This window comes from Engraulis encrasicolus, chromosome 8 (genome assembly GCF_034702125.1).
Source record: "Engraulis encrasicolus isolate BLACKSEA-1 chromosome 8, IST_EnEncr_1.0, whole genome shotgun sequence".
In the NCBI taxonomy this organism is placed as follows: Eukaryota; Metazoa; Chordata; class Actinopteri; order Clupeiformes; family Engraulidae; genus Engraulis; species Engraulis encrasicolus.
The window spans coordinates 27,125,080-27,131,376 of NC_085864.1; positions in this window are offsets into that span (position 1 = coordinate 27,125,080).

Consider the following 6,297-nt stretch of genomic DNA (forward strand, 5'->3'; position numbering starts at 1 on the left):
CGGGGACCAGGAAGTCGGTTGGTGATGTGATTCGCGTATATTAAAATGTTTCTTAACAGTAAACTTCTGTTCGTTGGAAACTAACACAGAACCATCACATACCAAACAAAGATTAAGTACAAACAAATTACATTACCTTTACCACATTTTCTGTGTTCTACGGCCACCTCCTAGAACTAAGTAACTTCTAATAGAACTAAAGTCAATGGGGATTTCCATGTTAACGCTCCTTGAGGCTCCATGAGAGCCGCCATTGCTGTGGAAAGATTGGTCCATGGAGGTCTATGGGAGTGACGTAACTCTGTTATTAGATGGCTCTGATGTGTCTTGAGCTCTCACTCAGAGGTTTTGGACTTGATTGGCTGATGTTAGCTTTGTTCATTTCCGCCTCTTGACTGTATTTAGTCATTATCTTTTTTTGTTTTGGTTATCATACCATTTTTGTTTGTACATGTTTTTAAAGTCCTTTTCTTTGTAGTTTAGTTAGTGTTTACTTTTTTTGAGTGATGCCTCAGCCTTCTTTGGGTTTCAAGAAAAATAAACAACCCATCATCTGAGAACGTGTTTGTGTCTTCCTGAGTGCTCAACAACTGCTCTAAGACCGCTGGGCGACGGTACCTTTAACAGTCAGGGTTAGGGTGACTGCATGCACTCTCCCTAAACAGAGAAAACCTGAGCAACGTAGCACACACCACAAACATAGCAGATTTCGGTGGGAAACATGGCGGTATTCAGACAATAGACATCAATGTCTGAATAGCGGCATGTCTGAATAGTGCCATGTCACCCCGTCTTCATGGGAAACGTTTCCCCACTGTCAATAAGCATAAAGCAACTTTTGAGGCGCTTCCCTCAATTCAACATCTTGATTTTGCAAGATATTGAAAACAATGTTGGTCCTCAGTGAAGTCAAGCCTACCGGGAGACCACTGGGAAGGAACAGAGGAAGTAGTTTGACTTGTAATGTACACATTAAGTTTTGATCGTCTTTTATCATGGTACTGTAGCAAAACATTCAGGGCTTTACTATTCATATTTTAAACCATAAAAGAAAGCAACCTTTGAAGGTCACCCCTGTCTAAATCTGTATGTCATTCAGAGGAGGTTGCATAAATAACTTCATGTCTGTAGTGTTAATGCAGGCAGCACTGTCCCACTGGAATTCAAGTTGATTAAAGACAAAGAAGCTTACATTTAAGCAAACAGCCGTGTTTCAGTTGCTTAACATGAAGACAAAGCTTTTGTTGTTGTAAATGATACATTAAAACAGTGAATGGCATTGTGTGGCGACGGTGCGGTGTATCGACTGCTTACCATCTTCACAAAAAAAGAAAACACATCAATGGCCTGTCAAAGAATGAAGGTTTCGCTAACAAAGACATCACAACCAACAGTCCCATCCCTTTGTGCATCTAGTCAGATCAATGTAAATGCCATATTAAATGTCGGCTGCTCCCTCGAGGTGTGCCGTGTGTTGTTAAAGCTAAGAATGGAAGCCCAGGAATGACAGATCTGTGATAGGGATTTGAGAGGAGGAGCACATAGACTGGCAGAAGATAAGAGGACTTCAGCATCGTGTACCTCCCTCCTATCCCCTCCCTGGAAGACCTTTAGGGCCTTCTCTAGGAATTCAGCATTGTGTACGTCCCTCCTATCCATTCCCTGTAAGACCTTTAGGGCCTTCTCTAGGAATTCAGCATCCTGTACGTCCCTCCTATCCCCTCCCTGGAAGACCTTTAGGGCCTTCTCTAGGAATTCAGCATTGTGTACGTCCCTCCTATCCCCTCCCTGTAAGACCTTTAGGGCCCTCTCTAGGAATTCAGCATCCTTTACCTCCCTCCTTCCCCTCCCTGGAAGACCTTTAGGGTAGGGCTGCATGATATTAGAAAAATATGCGATACATGATAACATGACTGTATGTCGCGATATCGATATTACTTGCGATATTTAATATATACATATATTTTCCCCTCTCTACTTGCCATTCTACACTTTATCATGTATGAAACAACTGAGAGCAATGTTTTATTTCCAACATCATTTTTGTTCAGAAAAAAAACATGGCTAATATACAGCATCAACTTAAAATGTCAACCTTTTTAATACATTTTTTAACCTTTTCACCAAATTGGCTGTTATTAAAAATTAAAAAGTAGGCATCACGATATAACCAATTTTTGCGATACGTGTATCGCAAGCCGTGATATCGCGATATCGATACGTTTTCGATATATCTTGCAGCCCTACTTTAGGGCCCTCTCTACATTGTAATTGTATCAAGCACACCCACCCTCTCTCTCCCTCTCCGTCACAATCACACGCACGCACTCACACACACTTGACAATAAAGTAAACTTGACTTGACTGTACACACAAGCCAGCACACAACAAAATGCAAACGCATGCACACAGCGCAAAGACACATGCATGCACACAGTGGGGTAAACAGGTCAAGTATCCAGGGCCCAGGGAGACATGGGGCCCAGAATTGGTCCATCAGTACACTGAATGTATTGACCGATTTCTTTATGAGTACAAGGGAGGCGGAGCCTCCTGTACGAAATCACGGTGATCAGTGTTATTTTTGAGTAATGCTCCAACTTTATAACATTCCTATTTCATATCCGGCTACAAAGATGCATGTGCTCAACTTGATAAAATCAGGCCGTAATAAGATTCTGCGGTTCATCTAACGTCTACTTGAAGTTTTTTCCCCCTCACATGACAACGGTAGTGAGTGGAGTCTCACTGGACTCCAATGGCATGTGTGAATATATGCTTAGTCAATGGCAAAATGCTAAATGCTCATTGGTTATTGCCCAGATATTTTTTTGATTTGGAGGACCGAGTCTCAGTGGGAGTGAAGGGAGATGGGCGTGAGAGCGATCGGGACAGGAGACTCAAGCTCCGACTTGTAATTAAAAATAGTGAAAAAAGTGAAAGCCCATTGGGAAACTCTAACTCCCATTGTCATTGTGACACAGCACTCCACAGCACACAAGTGAACACTGCACACTGCACACAACGAAATTGCATTCATGCCTCACCCGTGCAAGGGGGCAGCCCTCAGTGGCGCCCCATGGGGAGCAGTGCGGTGGGACGGTACCATGCTCAGGGTACCTCAGTCATGGAGGAGGATGGGGGAGAGCACTGGTTAATTACTCCCCCCACCAACCTGGTGGGTCGGGAGTCGAACCGGCAACCTCTGGGATGCAAGTCTGACGCCCTAACCGCTTACCCATGACTGCCCCCTGAAAAAAAAACAGTGTTGGAAGTTGACATGCGGATATGTTATTAATTTGACTGAGTCTCGTCGTGGTAACCTGTGAGGAAGCTAGGCCTATTCATGGCGGTATATTCCAGTTTTGTGTACATATTCTTGTAAATCTAGTGTTGCGAATAAAGTCTTAATAGTGCCACGTCCTTATCCTTTTTAATCTCCCAATTAAATTCCAAAATTTGAGGTTGCCTACTTTTCGAGGGGGCTAGCTTGCAAGAAAGCTAGAGAGCTATGCAAAATGGCAAGCATTGTGGATTAAATTCTGGCAAATTCCAGTCGTCTTTAGGAGGAGAAAATGAATATCAAGGAGCAGAGCAGAGCACTGCCTAATATTGACTTGGTGAAAAAGGTAGGGAAGAACAACCGTTTCTTTTGAGCTTTCGTGGTGTCTGATCAACTGGTTAACAGCAAAGTCCCGTGAGTGACGAATCCTTGCCTACTGTATGGGCAATGTCTAGGAAATAATCAAAGATATGGCGCCCCCAAGTGGTAGGCTAAGCTGTGCACCCAGTAATGAACAAAGACAACGAAGACAAACTCTATCACATCATTATGTGGCGGAGGTAGCCCTAAGGATAATAAAAAAATACATTTTTTAAAGAACATTTCCCTATGAATACAAGGGGGATAATGATTAATTTAATTATATAATGTGATAGTAGCATCACCAGCTCTCTGTTAGAATCCCCACCACAGGTCAGTTCCCATGTTTATTCAAGTCAAGTCAAGTCAAGTCAAGTCAAGTCAAGTTTTATTGTCAATTTCTTTACATGCACTGGTCATACAAAGAATTTGAAATTGCGTTTCTTGCTCTCCCATTAGACATAGACTAATCTAGGTAAGGACATAGACAGTATAGACATAGACAGTACTCATACATGGACATAGACAGTATGGACGTAGACATTGCTCATACAGACATTTAAAGTGCAAGACTGGACAACAGAAGACTTGTAGAGAACATACATTAAGAGGAGGTATTTTGTTGTGCTTTTTCTAAAAGTCCTTTATAGCGTTCTGACATAGTAATAGTAGCATTTGAAAAAAATAAATAATTAAAAAAAGGTTTTATTAAATACACCAGCAGCAGTATGTGTGTGTGTGTGTGTGTTTGTATGTGTTTTGTGTGCGTGTGTGTGTGTGTGTGTGTGTGTGTGTTTAGTGCAGGTAGAAAGTGCGGTGTGCGTCTGTGTGTGTGTACCTGTGTATGTGTGTGTGTGTGTGTGTGTGTGTGTGTATGTGTGTGAGTATGAGTTGTGTGTCAGTGTGTGTATGTTTGGGTTTAGTGCAGAAAGTGCAGTGTGCTTGTGTGTGTGTGTGTGTGTGTGTGTGTGTGTGTGTGTGTGTGTGTGTGTGTGTGTTTGTGTGTGTGTGTGTGTATGTGTGTGCGTGTGCATGTTTTGAGTTGCAGGTTGAAAGTTCAGTCACAGATGTAGTAGTGCAGGTGGAATGTTCAGTCGCAGATATGGTGGTGGGGATGAGGGGGGGGGAGCGTTGTCAGTGGCCTGGCTGGCTAGAGGCTGACAGTGAAGGGAGAGTGGGTTGAGTGTTCAGTATCTTGATTGCTTGATGCATCGTGCTGCTTGCAAGCCTGGTGGTACGGGAACGGAGACGCCTGTACCTCTTTCCAGAGGGCAGGAGGCTGAACAGTTTGTGTGCAGGGTGGCTTGTGTCTTTGATGATCATCAGTGCTTTTCGGGTGAGGCGTGCGGTGTAAATGTCCTGCAGGGAGGGGAGTGGTACTCCAATGATCTTCTTCGCTGTGTTCACAACACGCTGGAGTGTCTTCCTGTTTTTCTCCGTGCAGCTTCCTCCCCACACTGTGATGCAGCTGGACACGACGCTCTCCATGGTTCCTCTGTAGAATGTTGTCATGATGGAGGGTGTAGCACTTGCCTTCTTTAGTTTGCGCAAGAAGTAGAGACGCTGATGGGCCTTCTTCGCCAGTGATGTAGTGTTGGTGGTCCAAGAGAGGTCGTCGCTGATGTGCACTCCAAGGAACTTGGTGCTGCTCACTCTCTCCACAGCATCACCGTCGATGGTCAGTGGTGGCAGTTTTTTTGGACCCTCTGAAAGTTGACAACAATCTCCTTGGTCTTGTTGACATTCAGCAGGAGGTTGTTGTCTTTGCACCATCTGGCCAGCAGGTCTACTTCTTCTCTGTAGTGGGTCTCATCGCCCTTAGTGATGAGGCCCACCAGTGTTGTATCATCCGCAAACTTCACTAGATGGTTAGTGCTGTGGGTCGTTGTGCAGTCATGTGTCAGCAGCGTGAACAGCAGGGGGCTGAGAACACAACCTCGCAGAGCCCCCGTGCTCAGGGTCAGGGTGCTTGAGGTGTTATTCCCTACCGTACTGCTTGTGTTCTCTGCATCAGGAGGTGCTGAAACCTAGTTTGTCCAGTTTTCTGATGAGTTGTTGTGGTATTATGGTATTGAATGCTGAACTGAAGTCAATGAACAGCATTCTCACATATAAGTCTTTATTGTCCAAGTGGGTGAGGGCTGGATGGAGGGCAGAGCAGATTGCATCCTCCGTGGATCGCTTGGCTCGGTATGCGAACTGGTAGGGGTCCAGGGTGGGGGGTAGGGTGGCTTTGATGTGTGACAGGACTAGCCGTTCGAAGCACTTCATGATTATGGGCGTCAGTGCTACAGGACGGTAGTCATTGAAGCATGATGGTGATGATTTTCTTCGGCACGGGTATGATGGTAGCAGCTTTGAAAAGTGATGGGATGACTGCTTGCTCCAGAGAGATGTTAAAGATGTCTGTGAAGACATCCTTCAGCTCTTCTGCACAATCCTTCAACACTCGGCCAGGTATGTTGTCTGGGCCAGCTGCTTTGCGTGGGTTGATGGTGGCCAGTGTCCTCTTCACACTGGCAGAGGACAGGTACAGGGGTTGATCATGAGGGGGAGTTTTCTGTGGATGAGTGTCATTTTGTGCTTCAAAACGGGCAAAGAAACTGTTCAGGTCGTTTAGCAGAGAGGTGTTGTTGTCACAGCTTCGTGGTGCG